Here is a 22,747-nt window from a genome sequence, read left to right as displayed (position 1 = left end):
TTCCTAATTGGGGTCGTTGGTGTATTCCATACTTCTAGCGATTGGATTTCACTCAAAACAAACCAAATGACTCCTCCCACAGCATTATGATGTTGCCCAAGCTTTGGGCTCGATCCGAAATCAATAGGTGTGAGAAATTGGACAATTCAAGTTCAGCGGCAGTTCGTTCCTAATTGGAGTGGTTGGTGTATTCCATACTTCTAGCGATTGGATTTCACTCAAAACTCACAAAATGACTCCTCCCACCATGTTATGATGTTGCCCAAGTTTTGGGCTCGATCCGAAATCCATAGGTGTGAGAAATTGGACAATTCAAGTTCAACGGCAGTTCATTCCTAATTGGAGTGGTTGGTGTATTCCATACTTCTAGGGATTGGATTTCACTCAAAACTAACCAAATGACTCCTCCCACCATATTATGATCTTGCCTAAGTTTTGGGCTCGATCCGAAATCAATAGGTGTGAGAAATTGGACAATTCAAGTTCAACGGCAGTTCGTTCCTAATTGGAGTGGTTGGAGTATTCCATACTTCTAGAGATTGGATTTCACTCAAAACAAACCAAATGACTCCTCCCACCATATTACGATGTTGCCCAAGTTTTGGGCTCGATCCGAAATCAATAGGTGTGAGAAATTGGACAATTCATGTTCAACGGCAGTTCTTTCCTAATTGGAGTGGTTGGTGTATTCCATACTTCTAGAGATTGGATTTCACTCAAAACTCCCCAAATGACTCCTCCCACCATATTATGATGTTGCCCAAGTTTTGGGCTCGATCCGAAATCAATAGGTGTTCCAAATTGGACAATTCAAGTTCAACGGCAGTTCGTTCCTGATTGGAGTGGTTGGTGTATTCCATACTTCTAGAGATTGGATTTCACTCAAAACTCCCCAAATGACTCCTCCCACCATATTATGATGTTGCCCAAGTTTTGGGCTCGATACGAAATCAATAGGTGTTCCAAATTGGACAATTCAAGTTCATCGGCAGTTCGTTCCTAATTGGGGTCGTTGGTGTATTCCATACTTCTAGCGATTGGATTTCACTTAAAACAAACCAAATGACTCCTCCCACCACATTATGATGTTGCCCAAGCTTTGGGCTCGATCCGAAATCAATAGGTGTGAGAAATTGGACAATTCAAGTTCAACGGCAGTTCGTTCCTAATTGGAGTGGTTGGTGTATTCCATACTTCTAGCGATTGGATTTCACTCAAAACTCACGAAAGGACTCCTCCCACCATATTATGATGTTACCCAAGTTTTGGGGTCGATCCGAAATCAATAGGTGTGAAAAATTGGACAATTCAAGTTCAACGGCAGTTCGTTCCTAATTGGAGTGGTTGGTGTATTTCATACTTCTAGCGATTGGATTTCACTCAAAACTCACCAATTGACTCCTCCCACCATATTATGATGTTGCCCAAGTTTTGGGCTCGATCCGAAATCAATAGGTGTGAAAAATTGGACAATTCAAGTTCAACGGCAGTTCGTTCCTAATTGGAGTGGTTGGTGTATTCCATACTTCTAGCGATTGGATTTCACTCAAAACTCACCAAATGACTCCTGCCACCATATTATGATGTTGCCCAAGTTTGGGGCTCGATCCAAAATGAATAGGTGTGAGAAATTGGGCAATTCAAGTTCAACGGCAGTTCGTTCCTAATTGGAGTGGTTGGTGTATTCCATATTTCTAGCGATATGATTTCACTCAAAACTCACCAATTGACTCCTCCCACCGTATTATGATGTTGCCCAAGTTTTGGGCTCGATCCGAAATCAATAGGTCTTCCAAATATGACAATTAGAGTTCAACGACAGTTCGTTCCTAATTGGAGTGGTTGGTGTATTTGTTGTTAATTATTATGTTAACTCGCAATTGTACGGGGCAATTAGTAATATAGCAAGACAAGTACGAGGTCGTACCCACGAAGACTGAGAAGTTCAAATTAGTTATGTACGTAGATTACCGAATTCAAGAAGTTAGGAAGTTAAGTCTAAAACAGAAATTAAAGTGAGAGTGATTGTGATTGTGAAAGGAAGTGAGCAAACTGAAATTGCAAATGAAAGCAAATAAACAAGTGTAACAAAGAGTGGTTTTAAGAGTTGGAAAACAGATTTGGAGACTAGGGCATTCGAATCACCATAACAATTCAATTCTGGGTTATATGGAGTCAAGTAACAAGTCTAATTCAGATTCAAAGATTGATTCTAGCTAAAGTATGATTAGGCCATGGTGTTTGGTCCTAACCTTGTGTTCCTAATTCCCTAATTTGATCATTTGTTGTCTAACCTAAAATTAAGCATTAGGAACCCATTAAGCATAGAAGAACAATTTAAACAACCAAGCATGTATCTAATCCCTGTTGTCGAATGTCCATACATACTCTTCCTATTCATAGTTCAATTCGAATTAAAGCATGGTGTCTACTCTTAATTCAAACCAAGATAGTTAATGTTGCATTCCTAAGAGGACACAAATTAATGTGCAAACAACCAATTGAAAATACCCGCAAGTGCACGGATCTATCGAAGTATAGATTATGTAAGTACGGGGTCGATCCCACGAAGAACTTGTCGGCTTCCTATAAGTTCTAATTTGAGTACGTAAAGAACACTTAATTGACACACCACAAATGCAAAATGGAAACTAAAAATGAGTAAAGAAGTGTAAAAGAAATGAAACAATACAAGAAAACTAGAGAAAAACACAAACAGCACTTTCTATCACCCTTTTATCACCATTTGGACAGATTCGTTTTTCTATTTTTCCAGTTTCGACCTCTGTCCAGTGTTTTGCCTATAACGTTCCAACCGTTTATCCAAATTTCACGTTCTTTATACGGTTGGAATCAGCACAGAAAATGGAAGAACACAACGCGGACCAAAAGTCCAAAACAGTTACTAAAATAAACAGAATTCAGTAAACAAGACACACAACGTATCAAACACACAACTCACACACACATTGGGGGGGAGGGGTTTTGGTTTGGTTCAAGTGACCTATTTCTATTGCATGAAAGTAAATGGACTTTGAATTTAAATGAGAATAGCAGAGATGAATTATCAAATTGTGAAATTAAAATGTAACAAACACTAGGGTTTCGGAATCCACCCTAAACAATTCTACCAAAGTTCATGAATACTCAAGTGATGAACTCTAAATGTGTTGATGAAGATGTTCGCAATCAAGACCATGGGTCGTGGCTCAAGACGCATTGATTCTCTCTAATATACGTAAAGTGCATGGTTCGTGCTACAATACTTGTGCCCTCCCCATAACCGAACCTAGGTATGGTTCGTACTTCGATTCAATTACAAGGAGAACCCATTAAGTTCAAAGAGAATATGAACATCACAAGAATCCTAATAGCATGGTGTTTACATTAGGTATTCAAGAAACCAATTCACATGGATGATTCTTACTTCATCCATTTATTGCTTAGGATAACATGAAGATACACATAATCCCAACAATCTCAAGAAGCATGCTTTCAAAGATGGCCAACCAAGGAAAAACACACATCAAGGATAGATTAATTTGGTGAATTGGAATTCATCAACAATATCTAGAAATTCATACACTCAAGTATCAAAACAATAAGGTAATCATGTTTAGGGCTTCAACCTAAGCCCTAGCTATGGAGTTTAGTTGCTCATACTTATTCCAAATACAAATTCAAAATAAAATTAGAAAGAGTTTACAGATTTTGAGAAAATGATGAAAGCTTCAAGGTCATCAATGGTGGAAGCTTTCTTCTCCACTTTGCTTGGCTGCACCTTGGCTTTCTTCTAGCTCCAAACTCTCCAAAATCTGCTCTCAATGTGTAGAATGATAGAATGAATTCGCTACCCACGTTCAAAACCTCTCCAACTTCAGATTGCACTTCCCTTTGCTTTGCCCATCAATTTACAGCTCACACTTTGAATATAAAAGTCATTCTTTCCTCCAAAGCCTTCACCCATTGTCCCCTTGCCATGATGAAGCTTTGTCCTTGAAAATATGCTCTTTGCCTCAGAAAATATCTCTTTCACTAAGGTAAATTCTTGTTACCAAGTGTTATGGTAACAAGAAGAATCAAGTGACACATTGGAGGTAAAAGCTGGACTACTTCGGATTTCCAGAGCTGTGGTAACATGCTGGATTGGTTGGATAGGCAATACTTGTCCAATGGAGCTCAAATTTGGATATGTTGTAGTTAACATCCATTGGAACAAGTTTCATGAAGATCTTCACCTCATCCGAGCACCAGAGCATGTTGATCCCAGGCCAAGAAGTTGACCTACGAAAATGAACAAAAACAGAATTTATAACCAATAATGCACTTTTAGCTCATTTTCATTCTAACCAAGGTAAAATCTAAGAAAACACAAAAAGGAAGTAAAAAGCTATAAAATGTCAAGAACTAACTCAAAATAATAGGGGAATAACATGAAAAATCATGTGTAAAAATGAACCGAACAAACTTCCCAAACTTATCTTTTGCTAGTCCTCGAGCAAAACAGAAATTAAAACAAGACTCGAAACAAAACTTTCCGAACACTTTCTAAAGAGAGAGCGACTCATGCAAACGACTCAAAAGTTTTCACAAGAAAAACTCAGTTTAGACATTAGTCACAAGGCGGCAAAGTTCAGAACACAACATGCTCAAGTGTAGTAGTGTGATGGCCAAATGAAACTCATTCTCCAATTTCAGTTTTCACACAACTTCAAAAATCATACCAAGCACAAATGTAACTTCAAATCTCACCAAAGTTGTCCTCTCACAAATGAATCACTCGGAAGAGGGTTACAATGCATCACTCAATAGTAAATATGAGAATAGAGTTAAACCATAAGGGACTTAACTCAAAATTAGCAAGATGAAAAACATGCATAAATATGATCTCAAGAAGGATGCCAAACACTTAAAAGCAGAATGTGTACAATTCAACCACATGACATTTAGGATCAATTTAGGTCTTTATTATAGGTTGTAATGGGGCTAAGGGTGCAAGGTGAGTAAGAAATGAAGGATATGGATACAACAAAGTCCAAGGAACTCACAATGTAAGAGCATATAATCGTTGACTAAAAGACTTTGAAACATCACGCTTGAGATTTTCACTATTTTTTTTTTTTTTTGGTGATCAAATAGACCACAAAGCCTTATACCTCCACTAATTACGATTCACACTTCTTCCTTCCATTTGAACAACCAAGAAACATGGAATTGAATTTGAGACCATTGCCACTTAACCACAACTTTTCTCTTTTCTTTCACCCTTTGAGTGAAGTACTCTTTTTTTTTTTTTTTTTTTTTTTTTTTTTTTTTTTTTTTTTTTTTTTTTTTTTTAAGAATGTAATAACCCTTCCCAAACTTAGCATGAAAAACACATCTAAATTAAAGCTCACGAGTTCCTTAGAAAGGTAAATTCTTGTTTTTCAGGCTAAGGCTAGAAGTAATAATTGGTTACTTGAAAGAAAAGGCATACATGTAGGCTCAAGGTGGTTAACAATGGAAAATCATGCATAAGCATGCATAGGGTTAGCTTGAAAGGCACAAACGGTCCAAAGAGGGCCTTAATATCATTTCTCAAATGTCATGTAATCAAATTGCACAATAATGAGTGACTTTTAAGTGCTCAACCAAATCAATGAATAATGAGATCAAACAACAACTCAGATGACAAGAAAAATAAGAATATGTGTATAACACTCATGAATTGAAGCACAAGGCTCAAAGCTCACATTATATGGTTATACAAGTCTAATTCATGCTTGATACAATTCTTTGGATCATGCAAGTCCCTCAACTGGAGAATTATGAAACAAATGGCAAGTGCATAGAGGGTTTCAAACATATCATGCTAGAACGATGCCATTTAGTGAATAACAAATTAATATTTTTTTTTTTAAAGCATTTTCAATCAAGTCATTTAAACATTCATCACAATCTCATCATATATGTTCGGAAAGTGACTTAAGAACAAACAAAAAGACTCAAAACAGAAAACAAAACAAAATAAAAGAAAGTAAGAATTTAAGTGAAACGAAAAAGACTTGCTATCCCTTCCCAAACTTAGAAACAAACATTGTCCTCAATGTTAAAGAATTCAGGCATCAACAACGTTATAACAAGAATTAAAGGGAATAAAGCAAGTAAATACAAGAACAAACACGAAAAACAACTACAACACGGTTGCAAAAACAAAAACAAAAACGAAACCAAACAGAAACAAATAAAACAGTAAGCCCTAACAATAGTCCTACGCATGCAGAAATCCAACCCAAAGAAACGCACAAACCAAAATGAAAGCCCAAACCAAACGAAAGCCCAAAAGCGAAGAAAGTAATAAGACAAAGAAATCAAGTCAGAAGCACAAAGAGCGAGAACTCAGAAAAATAGAAAAAGTGGGCCCTGAAGTCTCGGCACCTGTGAGTCACGGGATACAAAATGAGAGACGTGTCGAAAAGCAGAGGTCTCTCTCACGGTCCCAAGCCAGAATTATTGGCTTCATAGGAAGGTGTGACGACTTTCGTTTCTCAAAAGTGCTGAAAGGCGGAACTGTAATTAAAGGGGTTGGGGACCAGGTGAGGTGACCTAAGGGGATAGGCCGTAAGGGCCGCGCAAAACGCAGAAGCGCAGTGGCTAGGGTTACGTAAAAACTAACTCTATAAAAGAAGAAGAGAAAGAGTTGGGGAAAGAAAAAAAAACACACAAACGCAGAAACACACAACAGAGAAAAGAAAGAACAAAAGAAAAGAAAGTTCAAATGGCTTCTTCCTACCCATTCTCGCTGGATCTCAACCTAGCTCCACCGACTCAGACTCGGGGCCAAGCAGTGGCACCAGTGTGGATGCCCTACTTTGCCTCTGCACGGGGGCACGTGACAGTGAATGACTCGATACTGCTGGACAACGATGTTGCCCTTGGAGTTGCTAGAAATCTAGTAACTCCCAAGGATATACGGGTGCTGGGATCAAGGGATGACAACCGGGTCGTGAGCGATGCTCTGGCACTAAGCGTGCAAAGCACCGCAACAGTCGCAAGTGTGGGTCATCGTCTACTTGCGAAGTCCCATGAGGTAGAGGTGCTAAGAGGTCAGCTGGCGGCGGAGCGAAGTATGGTGGAAGAGTGCCAGAGTATTATTAAAAGTTTAAAAAGGGAAAGGGCAAGGATAGTGGAGGTGAATCGACACCAGCTGGAGGCGTTGCGGGAAGAGAACCAAAATCTCTCAAAGATGGTAAGTGTTTACGCCCATGACATGAGAAAGCAGCTGGAGGACCTGGACCAACCGGGTAAACGCAAGAAAACAGATCGCGAAAGTAGGTACGCTCAAGCTAAGAGTGCGATCTTTGGGAGCTCGAGTGATGAGCCCCAAGAGGCTGTGCGTGAAGCCCCGGAAGAGGATAGCCATAGGGCTAAACTCAAAGGTCCAATGGCCGAGACACCGAGCACTGTGAAAGAATAATTTCTAATGTATTAGTGGTGTGCCTGGTTGTCTTTGCCCTTTCCGTGTATTTTTTTTATTTTTTATTTTATTTTAAAATTTAAATTTCTCGTTTCCGGAAATAAAAAGAAAAGAAAGTTGCAAAAGACAAAAAAGAAAAACAAAACGCACTTCCCCAAACCGGAATAAAAGGAATGCGACAAACGAAAAAGACACAAATCACACTTCCCCAACTGAAATAAAACAAAAACGACAAACTGAAAAGAAATCAAAACATAATGCACCAGAAAACAGGGAGGAAAAGAAAGCAAAGCGAAAGTAGAAATGCTTCCCCTTTTAACCGGACGCAACCGCAAATTGCGCAGGAAATGCAAAGTGGTGTCGGCTCCCTTATGAGCATATGGCTATTTAAACCACTTCTCGGTTGAAAGAAGAAGCATCCTGCATTTCAACCTGCAAACTCAAGAAAAACCATCAAAAAGCCCAGACAGAAAAATCAATGGCATCCCCAGATATGCTTGTTGATGACCTTAACCTTGAGTTGTCCCTTGCACCACCAAATGCCCAGACACGGGCTCCTCCAAACCCTATCTTCCCAAACTCCTCATACCATCATGGCTCGGCCTCAAACTTCTCTGAGGTGGTGCCGCGTAGGGCAGTATTGCCGGAGGGCATGACTGTCAGCAGACTTACAGTTGCAGATCATCTGCATGTGGCGCAGAGGTCTGACAGGATGGCAGTGGACGAGTCCCACAATCTAACCGTGCTCAATGCGGTCTCGGCCACAAATTTGGGCATGCGCCTACTGGCGAGAACACGAGAGTGCGGGGCACTGAGTGAGGAGGTGGCGGCCCTGAAAGCTCTGGTGGCGGACCTGCAGAAGCGGCTCTACAGTGCCAACCAGCATGTAGAGATGCTGCAAAAAAGGAACGAAGATCATGTAGAGCTGCTGCAGATCCTACAAGCAAGAACAGACAGAGGCAATTAGCAGAGGCCTCAGGTGGCGCAGAATGCAACAAAGAACATGTGATTAGGAATTTAATGTACGCATTTTCACTATTGTGTTTGTAATCACATGTTACGAAAATAGAATAAGCATTCACGCCCAATTCCTGATTGTGCATTAATGAATTGAAAACACTTCCCAAACTTATATGAAACACTGTTTATAACTGATGGAGATTTAAGATTAAACAATGCCATATAGAGAAATTGGGATGAACAAAAAGAAAATAAACAACCACAAACTACAATAAAGAAGAAAAACAAAGAAAAACAAGTTAGAAACACAAACAAGTAAAGGAAAGCAAAAGTAATAAAAACAAAGAGAAACAACAAGAAAATCCTAATTACCCTGGTTGGAAAATTGTAACCCTAACTCAAAAAAATAAAATAAAATAAAATAAAATAAAATAAAATAAAGTTTGAGTCTAGAGAAACTCCACTTTGAAGCGATTAGGACGACAACAAACTTCTCTGTTCACCTTGGGTTGCCTCCCAAGAAGCGCTAAGTTTTAAGTCTTTTGCTGGACTTCCAACATACTATGGTCACTTGGGGGGCTTTGGCTCAATCGCCTCCTTGTGCCGAACATGAAGTTTCTTCAAATCTCTTTGCCATCTAATCAACCCATTTCGTATTCTTTTCTTTTTATGCGCATGATTAGATTTCAAAAGCAATTTTAAGCGCTCTTCAATACGTGGATTAGATGGAGGAGGCACATATTCAGGATTAGGTAGCCTTTTCACTTGAGTAGAAGGAATGACATTGAACATATGGTTGGTACTTGGAACATGGATGTTCAGCTTGTCTTCCTCTAGTACTTCAAAAACAGAATAAGGCATTAGATTAATTGAAGCACCTAAATCAATTAAAGATTTCTCAAACAATTTATCACCAGTTACACATGGAATTGTGAAACTTCCTGGATCTTCCAACTTGGGAGGAAGCTTCCTTTGCAAAACAACAGAAACCTCTTCCGTTAGTGCAACTGTTTCATCATCTTTGAAGTTCCTCTTGTTGGTACAAAGATCCTCCAAGAGAGGAATGTTGACTTGCACCATCCTACAAGTTTCCAATATGTCCTTGGCATGTTGATTTTTAGAACCCATCAACCTGTGAGGAAAAGGAGCACGTGAGATATCTTCATCAGTAGGTTCACGACATACCTTTTCCTTTCTTGCCCTTCTTGCAATTTCATGCTTTGGGATCCACTCAGGTGGAGATGCTGCTTGTGTATTTTCCTTCATGTTGATTTCATCCTTTTCCTTAGGCTCAGTCACTTGTTCAACCTGCATTTCATCAACATTGTGAATCAAATTTTCAGAATTATCAACCTCACCAATTACCTTACCAGTTCTCAAGGTAACTGCTTGAACTTGCTCACACCCATTTGGATTAATCACTGGTTGGCTAGGCATCATCCCAACTTCCCTTTGACTCAAAGCTGTAGCAATTTGTCCCACTTGATTTTCTAGATTGGCAATGGCCTTATCCATTTTCTGCATGTGGGTATCATTCCTCTGCATGTGGGTGTCATTCCTCTGCATGATGAAATTATCTGTGTTTCTAACCATTGAAGCAACAATTTCTTCCAAAGTTGGTCCTTGAGGTGGTTGGTGAGATTGACTAAGCGGTGGTGGATTATAATATTGGGATTGACCATAAGTTGGACAAGTATTATGTTGGCCTTGATATGGTTGATATGACCCTTGTTGAAAATTTGGATTGTCGGTCCACCAGAAGTTTGACTGATTTCTCCACTCCGGATTGTATGTTTGTCGGAAATATTCATTCATATGCAACTCATTATGAAATGAGCCAAAAACATTTGCTTCCTCCATCACAAATTTATTGGAGTATTCTTGCATAGTAAGTTCCACAATTTCAGTGCAATGAAGTTGGTGTGGGTATGGTGGAGGTGACTCCTCGGATATTCCTATAAGAAAAAGAAACAAAAACAAATCAAGATAAAATGAAACAACAATCAATAAACAAAAATAAAATTAAGTACTCTAAACATACTCAAACAAAACAGATAAGCAACCGTGCCAGTTCCCCGGCAACGGCGCCAAAAATTGTTGCATTCCTAAGAGGACACAAATTAATGTGCAAACAACCAATTAAAAATACCCGCAAGTGCACGGATCTATCGAAGTATAGATTATGTAAGTACGGGGTCGATCCCACGAAGAACTTGTCGGCTTCCTATAAGTTCTAATTTGAGTACGTAAAGAACACTTAATTGACACACCACAAATGCAAAATGGAAACTAAAAATGAGTAAAGAAGTGTAAAAGAAATGAAACAATACAAGAAAACTAGAGAAAAACACAAACAGCACTTTCTATCACCCTTTTATCACCATTTGGACAGATTCGTTTTTCTATTTTTCCAGTTTCGACCTCTGTCCAGTGTTTTGCCTATAACTTTCCAACCGTTTATCCAAATTTCACGTTCTTTATACGGTTGGAATCAGCACAGAAAATGGAAGAACACAACGCGGACCAAAAGTCCAAAACAGTTACTAAAATAAACAGAATTCAGTAAACAAGACACACAACGTATCAAACACACAACTCACACACACATTGGGGGGGAGGGGTTTTGGTTTGGTTCAAGTGACCTATTTCTATTGCATGAAAGTAAATGGACTTTGAATTTAAATGAGAATAGCAGAGATGAATTATCAAATTGTGAAATTAAAATGTAACAAACACTAGGGTTTCGGAATCCACCCTAAACAATTCTACCAAAGTTCATGAATACTCAAGTGATGAACTCTAAATGTGTTGATGAAGATGTTCGCAATCAAGACCATGGGTCGTGGCTCAAGACGCATTGATTCTCTCTAATATACGTAAAGTGCATGGTTCGTGCTACAATACTTGTGCCCTCCCCATAACCGAACCTAGGTATGGTTCGTACTTCGATTCAATTACAAGGAGAACCCATTAAGTTCAAAGAGAATATGAACATCACAAGAATCCTAATAGCATGGTGTTTACATTAGGTATTCAAGAAACCAATTCACATGGATGATTCTTACTTCATCCATTTATTGCTTAGGATAACATGAAGATACACATAATCCCAACAATCTCAAGAAGCATGCTTTCAAAGATGGCCAACCAAGGAAAAACACACATCAAGGATAGATTAATTTGGTGAATTGGAATTCATCAACAATATCTAGAAATTCATACACTCAAGTATCAAAACAATAAGGTAATCATGTTTAGGGCTTCAACCTAAGCCCTAGCTATGGAGTTTAGTTGCTCATACTTATTCCAAATACAAATTCAAAATAAAATTAGAAAGAGTTTACAGATTTTGAGAAAATGATGAAAGCTTCAAGGTCATCAATGGTGGAAGCTTTCTTCTCCACTTTGCTTGGCTGCACCTTGGCTTTCTTCTAGCTCCAAACTCTCCAAAATCTGCTCTCAATGTGTAGAATGATAGAATGAATTCGCTACCCACGTTCAAAACCTCTCCAACTTCAGATTGCACTTCCCTTTGCTTTGCCCATCAATTTACAGCTCACACTTTGAATATAAAAGTCATTCTTTCCTCCAAAGCCTTCACCCATTGTCCCCTTGCCATGATGAAGCTTTGTCCTTGAAAATATGCTCTTTGCCTCAGAAAATATCTCTTTCACTAAGGTAAATTCTTGTTACCAAGTGTTATGGTAACAAGAAGAATCAAGTGACACATTGGAGGTAAAAGCTGGACTACTTCGGATTTCCAGAGCTGTGGTAACATGCTGGATTGGTTGGATAGGCAATACTTGTCCAATGGAGCTCAAATTTGGATATGTTGTAGTTAACATCCATTGGAACAAGTTTCATGAAGATCTTCACCTCATCCGAGCACCAGAGCATGTTGATCCCAGGCCAAGAAGTTGACCTACGAAAATGAACAAAAACAGAATTTATAACCAATAATGCACTTTTAGCTCATTTTCATTCTAACCAAGGTAAAATCTAAGAAAACACAAAAAGGAAGTAAAAAGCTATAAAATGTCAAGAACTAACTCAAAATAATAGGGGAATAACATGAAAAATCATGTGTAAAAATGAACCGAACAGTTAACAAACAAGTTCTAATGGTGATCAATCATTCAAACAAGCATGTTAACTTATAAGCATAATGAATAAGAACATGAATCATGAATCAAACTTGAAACTCCAAACTTATAAACCCAGAATATTCATGTTAGGTTACATCAAAGCCCTAGTTATGGATTTAGCTACTCATAATGGAAAAGAAACTAAAATAGAAATGGGAAAACATAATGAATGCCATAAGAGTAGAAAAACCCTTTTCTGAAGTTCTTGTAGTGTCCAATGCTTCTCCAAGAGCTTCTCCACGTCTAGAAGGATGTATGAAGGATATGGAGGTGATTTGAGATGAGCTTGAGTGAGTGGTGATGGCTGAGAAAGAGGAAATTCGTAGGGAAATGGAAGGGAGGTTTTCTGGAGCTGTTTTGGTGATTTTGGGGCAGTTTAGAGTATTGGGTTGATTGCTTGAGTGTTTGGGGTTGTGGGAATGTATGAGGATGATTTCTGGATGATGGAAGTGTGGAGGATGGCTGAAGTGAATTTTGTAGCTTGAAGACTCCTCTATTTATAGGGCTAAGAGGGAGGAACATCATGATGAAATCCAACACCACCATTCCTCATTTAATACAACCCATAACTCCCACTTCATCTTGTCTATGTTAGTGTGGTTGGAATCAATCCCATCCCATACTTCTTTTGCTGCACCTCAAGCTTTCTTCACATGGGATCAAAGGTGATCAATTGTGGCTGCCTTTTGCTGCCAACCCATGTGGTCTTCTTTTGGTTGTTGAACAAAAACGAGTCTTCTGAACCAGACTTGGTGTAGGAACGCCAGAGGTTTCAAAACTTATCCAATGGGGCTCAAAGTTGGATATGTTATAGTAGACACCCATTGGAACAACGTCTATGAAGAAAGTATTCCCATCGGAGCAGTAGAAATATGCGTTTTGGGCCATACAATTTGGCTGCCGAACAGAGACTGGAGTTGACTTCATTTCATTTATGCTTTACATGCATGCACATACTTTCTCTATAATAACTCCAGCATGTACCAAATTGATCCTTTAGACTTTCATAGCTGGAATGCCTCCCCACTTCACTCATTATGTTGGATCCAAAGTCAGTTGCAGCATGGGTGAGGCACATGGAGGCACATGACAAAGCTGGCAGCTGCAAATCCTCCTGAGCAGGGTTGAGTGTTGGGCAGGCTGAGCACTCCACAAATGTCCAATTGGGCTGAAATTTGGATATGTTGTACTAGACACCCATTGGAACAAGTTTCATGAAGATCTTCACCTCATCCAAGCCCCATAGGATGCTGATCCAAGGCCAAGAAGCTGACCTACGAAATTGGGCTGGAAAGGAGTTGTAGCCAAAATGTGTTTGTCTTTAAGCCCTTCTTCCATTCACCCAAATCAAGCCTTAACATGCATGGATTGCATCATTTCCTATCCAAAGTCATCATTGTTACCTAAATGTCAATTAACTGAAAGATAAACACAAAAAGGATTAAAAGCACAAGTTTAACTCAAAAACATAACCAAATCATAAGCTAGAAGGGTACAAAATGATATACAATTATGAACCGATAAGTATTCCATACTTCTAGCGATTGGATTTCACTTAAAACTCCCCAAATGACTCCTCCTACCATATTATAATGTTGCCCAAGTTTGGGGCTCGATCCGTAATCAACAGGTGTGAGAAATTGGACAATTCAAGTTCAACGGAAGTTCGTTCCTAATTGGAGTGGTTGGTGTATTCCATACTTCTAGCGATTGGATTTCACTCAAAACTAACCAAATGACTCCTCCCACCATATTATGATGTTGCCCAAGTTTTGGGCTCGATCCGAAATCAATAGGTGTGAGAAATTGGACAATTCAAGTTCAACGGAAGTTCGTTCCTAATTGGAGTGGTTGGTGTATTCCATACTTCTTGCGATTGGATTTCACTCAAAAACTCACCAATTGACTCCTCCCACCATATTATGATGTTGCCCAAGTTTGGGGCTCGATCCGAAATCCATAGGTGTGAGAAATTGGACAATTCAAGTTCAACGGCAGTTCGTTCCAAATTGGAGTGGTTGGTGTATTCCATACTTCTAGCGATTGGATTTCACTCAAAACTCACCAATTGACTCCTCCCACCGTATTATGATGTTGCCCAACTTTTGAGCTCGATCCAAAATCAATAGGTGTGAGAAATTGGACAATTCAAGTTCAACGGCAGTTCGTTCCTAATTGGAGTGGTTGGTGTATTCCACACTTCTAGCGATTGGATTTCACTCAAAACTCACCAAATGTCTCCTCCCACCATATTATGATGTTCCCCAAGTTTTGGGCTCGATCCGAAATCAATAGGTGTGAGAAATTGGACAATTCAAGTTCAACGGAAGTTCGTTCCTAATTGGAGTGGTTGGTGTATTCCATACTTCTAGCGATTGGATTTCACTCAAAACTCACCAAATGACTCCTCCCACCATATTATGATGTTGCCCAAGTTTGGGGCTCGATCCGAAATCAATAGGTGGGAGAAATTGGACAATTCAAGTTCAACGGCAGTTCGTTCCTAATTGGAGTGGTTGGTGTATTACATACGTCTAGCGATTGGATTTCACTCAAAACTCACCAAATGACTCCTCCCACCATATTATGATGTTGCCCAAGTTTTGGGCTCGATCCGAAATCAATAGGTGTGAGAAATTGGGCAATTCAAGATCAACGGCAGTTCGTTCCTAATTGTAGTGGTTGGTGTATTCCATACTTCTAGCGATTGGATTTTACTCAAAACTCACCAAATGACTCCTCCCACCATATTATGATGTTGCCCAAGTTTTGGGCTCGATCCGAAATCAATAGGTGTTCGAAATTGGACAATTCAAGTTCAACGGCAGTTCGTTCCTCATTGGAGTGGTTGGTGTATTCCATACTTCTAGCGATTGGATTTCACTCAAAACTCACCAAATGACTCCTCCCACCATATTATGATGTTGCCCAAGTTTTGGGCTCGATCCGAAATTAATAGGTGTGAGAAATTGGTCAATTCAATTTCAACGGCATTTCGTTCCTAATTGGAGTGGTTGGTGTATTCCACACTTCTAGCGATTGGATTTCACTCAAAACTCACAAAATGACACCTCTCACCGTACTAGGATGTTGCCCAAGTTTTGGGCTCGATCCGAAATCAATAGGTGTTCCAAATTGGACAATTCATGTTCAACGGCAGTTCGTTCCTAATTGGAGTGGTTGGTGTATTCCATACTTCTAGCGATTGGATTTCACTCAAAACTCACCAATTGACTCCTCCCACCGTATTATGATGTTGCCCAACTTTTGAGCTCGATCCGAAATCAATAGGTGTGAGAAATTGGACAATTCAAGTTCAACGGCAGATAGTTCCTAATTGGAGTGATTGGTGTATTCCATACTTCTAGAGATTGGATTTCACTCAAAACTCACCAAATGACTCCTCCCACCATGTTATGATGTTGGCCATGTTTTGGGCTAGAACCGAAATCAATAGGTGTTAGAAATTGGACAATTCAAGTTCAACGGCAGTTCGTTCCTAATTGGAATGGTTGCTGTATTCCATACTTCTAGGGATTGGATTTCACTCAAAACTCACCAAATGACTCCTCCCACCATATTATGATGTTGCCCAAGTTTGGGGTACGATCCGAAATCAATAGGTGTGAGAAATTGGACAATTCAAGTTCAACGGCAGATCGTTCCTAATTGGAGTGGGTGGTGTATTCCATACTTCAAGCGATTGGATTTCACTCAAAATTCACCGAATGACTCCTCCCACCATATTATGATGTTACCTATGTTTTGGGCTCGATTCGAAATCAATAGGTGTTCGAAATTGGACAATTCAAGTTCAACGGCAGTTCGTTCCTAATTGGAGTGGTTGGTGTATTCCATACTTCTAGCGATTGGATTTCACTCAAAACTCACCAAATGACTTCTCCCACCATATTATGATGTTGCCCAAGTTTTGGGCTCGATCCGAAATCAATAGGTGTTGCAAATTGGACAATTCAAGTTCAACGGCAGTTCGTTCCTAATTGGAGTGGTTGGTGTATTCCATACTTCTAGCGATTGGATTTCACTCAAAACTCCTCCCACCTTATTATGATGTTGCCCATGTTTTGGGCTCGATCTGAAATCAATAGGTGTGGGAAATTGGACAATCCAAGTTCAACGGCAGTTCGTTCCTAATTGGAGTGGTTGGTGTATTCCACACTTCTAGCGATTGGATTTAACTCAAAACTAACCAAATGACTCCTCCCACCATATTATGATGTTGCCCAAGTTTTGGGCTCGATCCGAAATCAATAGGTGTGAGAAATTGGACAATTCAAGTTCAACGGCAGTTCGTTTCTAATTGGAGTGGTTGGTGTATTCCATACTTCTAGCGACTGGATTTTACTCAAAACTCACCAAATGACTCCTCCCACCATATTATGATGTTGCCCAAGGTTTGGGCTCGATCCGAAATCAATAGGTGTGAGAAATTGGACAATTCAAGTTCAACGGCAGTTCGTTCCTAATTGGAGTGGTTGCTGTATTCCATACTTCTAGGGATTGGATTTCACTCAAAACTCACCAAATGACTCCTCCCACCATATTATGATGTTGCCCAAGTTTTGGGCTCGATCCCAAATCAATAGGTGTGAGAAATTGGAGAATTCAAGTTCAACGGCAGATAGTTCCTAATTGGAGTGATTGGTGTATTCCATACTTCTAGAGATTGGATTTCACTCAAAACTCACCAAATGACTCCTCCCACCATGTTATGATGTTGCCCATGTTTTGGGCTCGAACCGAAATCAATAGGTGTGAGAAATTGGACAATTTAAGTTCAACGGCAGTTCGTTCCTAATTGGAATGGTTGCTGTATTCCATACTTCTAGGGATTGGATTTCACTCAAAACTCACCAAATGACTCCTCCCACCATATTATGATGTTGCCCAAGTTTGGGGTACGATCCGAAATCAATAGGTGTGAGAAATTGGACAATTCAAGTTCAACGGCAGATCGTTCCTAATTGGAGTGGTTGGTGTATTCCATACTTCAAGCGATTGGATTTCACTCAAAACTCACCGAATGACTCCTCCCACCACATTATGATGTTGCCCAAGTTTTGGGCTCGATCCGAAATCAATAGGTGTTCCAAATTGGACAATTCAAGTTCAACGGCAGTTCGTTCCTAATTGGAGTGGTTGGTGTATTCCATAATTCTAGCGACTGGATTTCTCTCAAAACTCACCAAGTGACTCCTCCCACCATATTATGATGTTGCCTATGTTTTGGCCTCGATTCGAAATCAATAGGTGTTCGAAATTGGACAATTCAAGTTCAACGGCAGTTCGTTCCTAATTGGAGTGGTTGGTGTATTCCATACTTCTAGCGATTGGATTTCACTCAAAACTCACCAAATGACTTCTCCCACCATATTATGATGTTGCCCAAGTTTTGGACTCGATCCGAAATCAATAGGTGTTGCAAATTGGACAATTCAAGTTCAACGGCAGTTCGTTCCTAATTGGAGTGGTTGGCGTATTCCATACTTCTAGCGATTGGATTTCACTCAAAACTCCTCCCACCTTATTATGATGTTGCCCATGTTTTGGGCTAGATCTGAAATCAATAGGTGTGGGAAATTGGACAATCCAAGTTCAACGGCAGTTCGTTCCTAATTGGAGTGGTTGGTGTATTCCACACTTCTAGCGATTGGATTTAACTCAAAACTAACCAAATGACTCCTCCCACCATATTATGATGTTGCCCAAGTTTTGGGCTCGATCCGAAATGAATAGGTGTGAGAAATTGGACAATTCAAGTTCAATGGCAGTTCGTTTCTAATTGGAGTGGTTGGTGTATTCCATACTTCTAGCGACTGGATTTCACTCAAAACTCACCAAATGACTCCTCCCACCATATTATGATGTTGCCCAAGGTTTGGGCTCGATCCGAAATCAATAGGTGTGAGAAATTGGACAATTCAAGTTCAACGGCAGTTCGTTCCTAATTGGAGTGGTTGCTGTATTCCATACTTCTAGGGATTGGATTTCACTCAAAACTCACCAAATGACTCCTCCCACCATATTATGATGTTGCCCAAGTTTTGGGCTCGATCCCAAATCAATAGGTGTTCGAAATTGGACAATTCAAGTTCAACGGCAGTTCGTTCCTAATTGGAGTGGTTGGTGTATTCCATACTTCTAGCGATTGGATTTCACTCAAAACTCACCAAATGACTTCTCCCACCATATTATGATGTTGCCCAAGTTTTGGGCTCGATCCGAAATCAATAGGTGTTGCAAATTGGACAATTCAAGTTCAACAGCAGTTCGTTCCTAATTGGAGTGGTTGGTGTATTCCGCACTTCTAGCGGTTGGATTTAACTCAAAACTAACCAAATGACTCCTCCCACCATATTATGATGTTGCCCAAGTTTTGGGCTCGATCCGAAATCAATAGGTGTTGCAAATTGGACAATTCAAGTTCAACGGCAGTTCGTTCCTAATTGGAGTGGTTGGTGTATTCCATACTTCTAGCGATTGGATTTCACTCAAAACGCACCAAATGACTCCTCCCACCATATTATGATGTTGCCCAAGTTTTGAGCTCGATCCGAAATCAATAGGTGTGAGAAATTGGACAATTCAAGTTCAACAGCAGTTCGTTCCTAATTGGAGTGGTTGGTGTATTCCATACTTCTAGCGATTGGATTTCACTCAAAACTCCTCCCACCTTATTGTTAAGCTCATAATTTCATACATATACATGCCCAATTTACTTACTTCTTTTGCTTAGTTTCCTATAATTCTGAGTTATTTGCCTCTATTTGTGTGTTTTGTAGGCCAATAGAGCAAGAGAGCATAATTCATGCAATTCAAGCATGTTAAGGCCTAATTTGGATGAATGGAAGAAGAGCTTAAAGACAAACTCATTTTTCCTACAGTCCAGTTTCGTGGGTCACATTGCAAGATCTGTTTCAGCAATCTACACAGCTCGGATGAGGCCGCATTCTTCATGAAAGTTGTTCCAATGGGTGTGTACTATAACATATCCAAATTTCAGCCCCATTGAATAACTCTGGAGGCCGTAACCTAGCAAACACTGAACCATGCTCAGGATGGATTTTTGTCAGCGAGCAAAACGAGTTAGCAATTTGTTTCGGCCTTAACTTCCTCCTCCGAGCTTGGATTGGGCCAATACTTGTGTGGTTGGATCATACACATTCTGAACTTCACAATGGACATCTTAAAGTCATCATTTGCTTAAGAGAAGCCCAAGTTGTAAGCCCTTGAAGTTGCTGGTCATGCTGACATGAGGATGAGCTGGTTGGAAGCTTGGTCATGGTGAGCTAGGCATGAGCTATTGTAGCTAGTTGGAAGCTTGGTCATGGTGACATGAAGATGAGCTAGGGCTGCTGGTGGGATTTATTGGTGAAGTGCATCAACCAATTCAGATTTTATAATGCAAGTGTTGTATGCATTAGTGAAGTGCATCAACCAATTCATCTTTTATAATGCAAGTGTTGTATGTATTAGCCATATTGAATTCAGATTTATCACTCCCCTCTCCCTATAAATACCACATCCATTCCACATTCAAGACACAACAAATCCTGGGATTCACAACCCCACAATTCACTCCAACCATCCTCAAACACTCTCACAATCCCAAACACTCCAACAATTACCAAAACAACTCCAGCTTTCTTCTCTTCCATTTCCCTACGAATTTCATCTTCCTTAGCCATCACCACTCACTCAAACTCATCCCAAATCACCTCCATATCCTTCATACATCTTTCTAGAAGTGGGGAAGCTCTTGGAGAAGCATTAGAAGTGGAGAAGCACTTGGAGAAGCCTTGGACACCACAAGAACTTCAGAAAAAGGGTTCTTCTACTCTTATTGCATTCATTATGTTTTCTCATTTCTGTTCAAGTCTCTTTTCCATTATGAGTAGCTAAATCCATAACTAGGGCTTTGATGTAACCTAACATGAATATTCTGGGTTTATAAGTTTGGAGTTTCAAGTTTGATTCATGATTCATGTTCTTATTCATTATGCTTATAAGTTAACATGCTTGTTTGAATGATTGATCACCATTAGAACTTGTTTGTTAACTATCTTGGTTTGAATTAAGAGTATACACCATGCTTTAATTCGAATTGAACTTTGAATAGGAAGAGTATGTATGGACATTCGACAACAGGGATTAGATACATACTTGGTTGTTTAAAATGTTCTTCTATGCTTAATGGGTTCCTAATGCTTAATTTTAGGTTAGACAACAAATGATCAAATTAGGGAATTAGGAACACAAGGTTAGGACCAAACACCATGGCCTAATCATACTTTAGCTAGAATCAATCTTTGAATCTGAATTAGACTTGTTACTTGAATCTTTATAACCCAGAATTGAATTGTTATGGTGATTCGAATGCCCTAGTCTCAAAATCTGTTTTCCAACTCTTAAAACCACTCTTTGTTACATTTGTTTACTTGTTTTTGTTTGCAATTTCATTTTGCTTCTTTTGTTCAACAATCACAACCACTCTTGTTTTAAATTCTGTTTTAGACATAACCTCCTACTTTCTTGAATTTGGTAATCTAAGTACATAACTAGTTTTAACTTCTCAGTCTTCGTGGGTACGACCTCGTACTTGTCTTGCTATACTACTAATTGCCCCGTACAATTGCGAGTTAACATAATATTAACAACAAATTTTGGCGCCGTTGCCGGGGACTGAACGAAAGTTCTTCCCTGGTTATGTGCCCAAGGTTACCCTATTCTTTTTAGTGTTTCTAATTAATCTAATTTTCTGTTTCAGGTAGTTTATGTCTAAAAAGCCATTACTTGAACAAGTGAGGTCTTCGTTCCAACGTTCTAGATCTTTGAACGCAGGACCATCATTGCAACCCAGACGAGTGACCTCTGAAATTCAGAATCGTCTAGAAAGGGAGTTGTCAACTGCAAAAGAGCAAGCTCTTGCTACATTTACAAGTCTTGCTCTCCACACTAAACTTCCTGGTTCTTCACTTTCAAATTCGGAAGCAAGTTCAGACCAAGAAGAAGAAGAAATGATGGCTGCCATTGAGTTCATGGGAGAACTTGATATCCCAACAATTCCAGCATCTCCTTCAAGCATTTTGCTGCCCACTGTAGCTCGAAATTATGAGCTTAAATCTTCTCATCTTAATATGCTGCCTTCCTTTTATGGTTTACCTAATGAAGATCCATTGACTCATATAAAGGATATTTTTAATGTTGTGAGTTCTTTTCCCTTGACAGGTGTGACAGAAGATCAACTTCGAATGAGAGTGTTTCCATACACTTTAAAGGATAAGGCGAAGTATTGGTTGAATTCTTTGAAGCCTGGTTCACTCACTACATGGTCTGCCATTCAAAAGAAGTTCCTGGAAAAATACTTCTCCACGCAAAAGACCGACATGCTTAGGGACAAGATCTTGTTATTTGCACAGCAAGATGATGAATCGTTTTGTGAAGCATGGGAGAAATTCAATGGGTTGCTCAACCAATGTCCTCATCATGGGATTCCATTGAAGCTTCAAATGCGTATGTTTTATAAAGGACTAACCTCTTCTAGTCATAATATAGTCACCAATTTTGCAGGTGGTTCTTTTAAAACCAAAACTCCAGAAGAAACGTACGAACTCTTTGAGGAGATAGCAATGGAGACCCAACATACGGATACAAGAGGTAAACGTGTTATTAGTGGTTCTAATGATGCTTCTAGTATGCAGATTTCAAAACTGGAACAAAAGCTAGATGCTCTTCTTGCATTAAACTCAAGAAGCCCTCCGAAGGAAGTGTGTAGCATTTGTGAATCTCATGACCATGCTACCACAGCTTGTCCACTTGGGGCTGGATATCCAGAATTTGTGCAAGAACAAGCTAAGTTGGTAAATTCCTACAACCAAGGTCCAAGAAATGATCCATACTCTCAAAGTTATAATCCAGGTTGGAGGAATCATCCAAACTTTTCATGGAGAAATACCCAGAATCAAGCAAATCCCCCTTCATTCCAAAGGCCACAACAATCATCATCATCATTGGAAGATATAGTGAAGCAGATGGCAATCAACCAATCCAATTTTCAGCAAACTACACAAGCTGCCATCTCCAAATTGGAAGTCCAATTAGGCCAAATAGCTGCTGAAATAACTCAAAGAGTGCCTGGGAAATGGCCAAGCCAAACTGAGATCAA

The 22,747-nt window shown here is 39.6% G+C and overlaps 1 non-coding gene across 1 annotated transcript; it reads right to left on the bottom strand.

The window, feature by feature from the left end:
- Positions 1-21,968: 21,968 nt before the first annotated feature.
- On the bottom strand, positions 21,969-22,075 carry LOC148293036 (small nucleolar RNA R71). Its single transcript, XR_015825893.1, has one exon. It is a non-coding gene; the product is annotated as a small nucleolar RNA R71 (small nucleolar RNA).
- Positions 22,076-22,747: the final 672 nt, after the last annotated feature.

This window comes from Prunus avium, chromosome 7 (genome assembly GCF_965620075.1).
Source record: "Prunus avium chromosome 7, drPruAviu1.hap1.1, whole genome shotgun sequence".
NCBI lineage: Eukaryota > Viridiplantae > Streptophyta > Magnoliopsida > Rosales > Rosaceae > Prunus > Prunus avium.
This window is presented reverse-complemented; position numbering and strand designations above follow the sequence as displayed.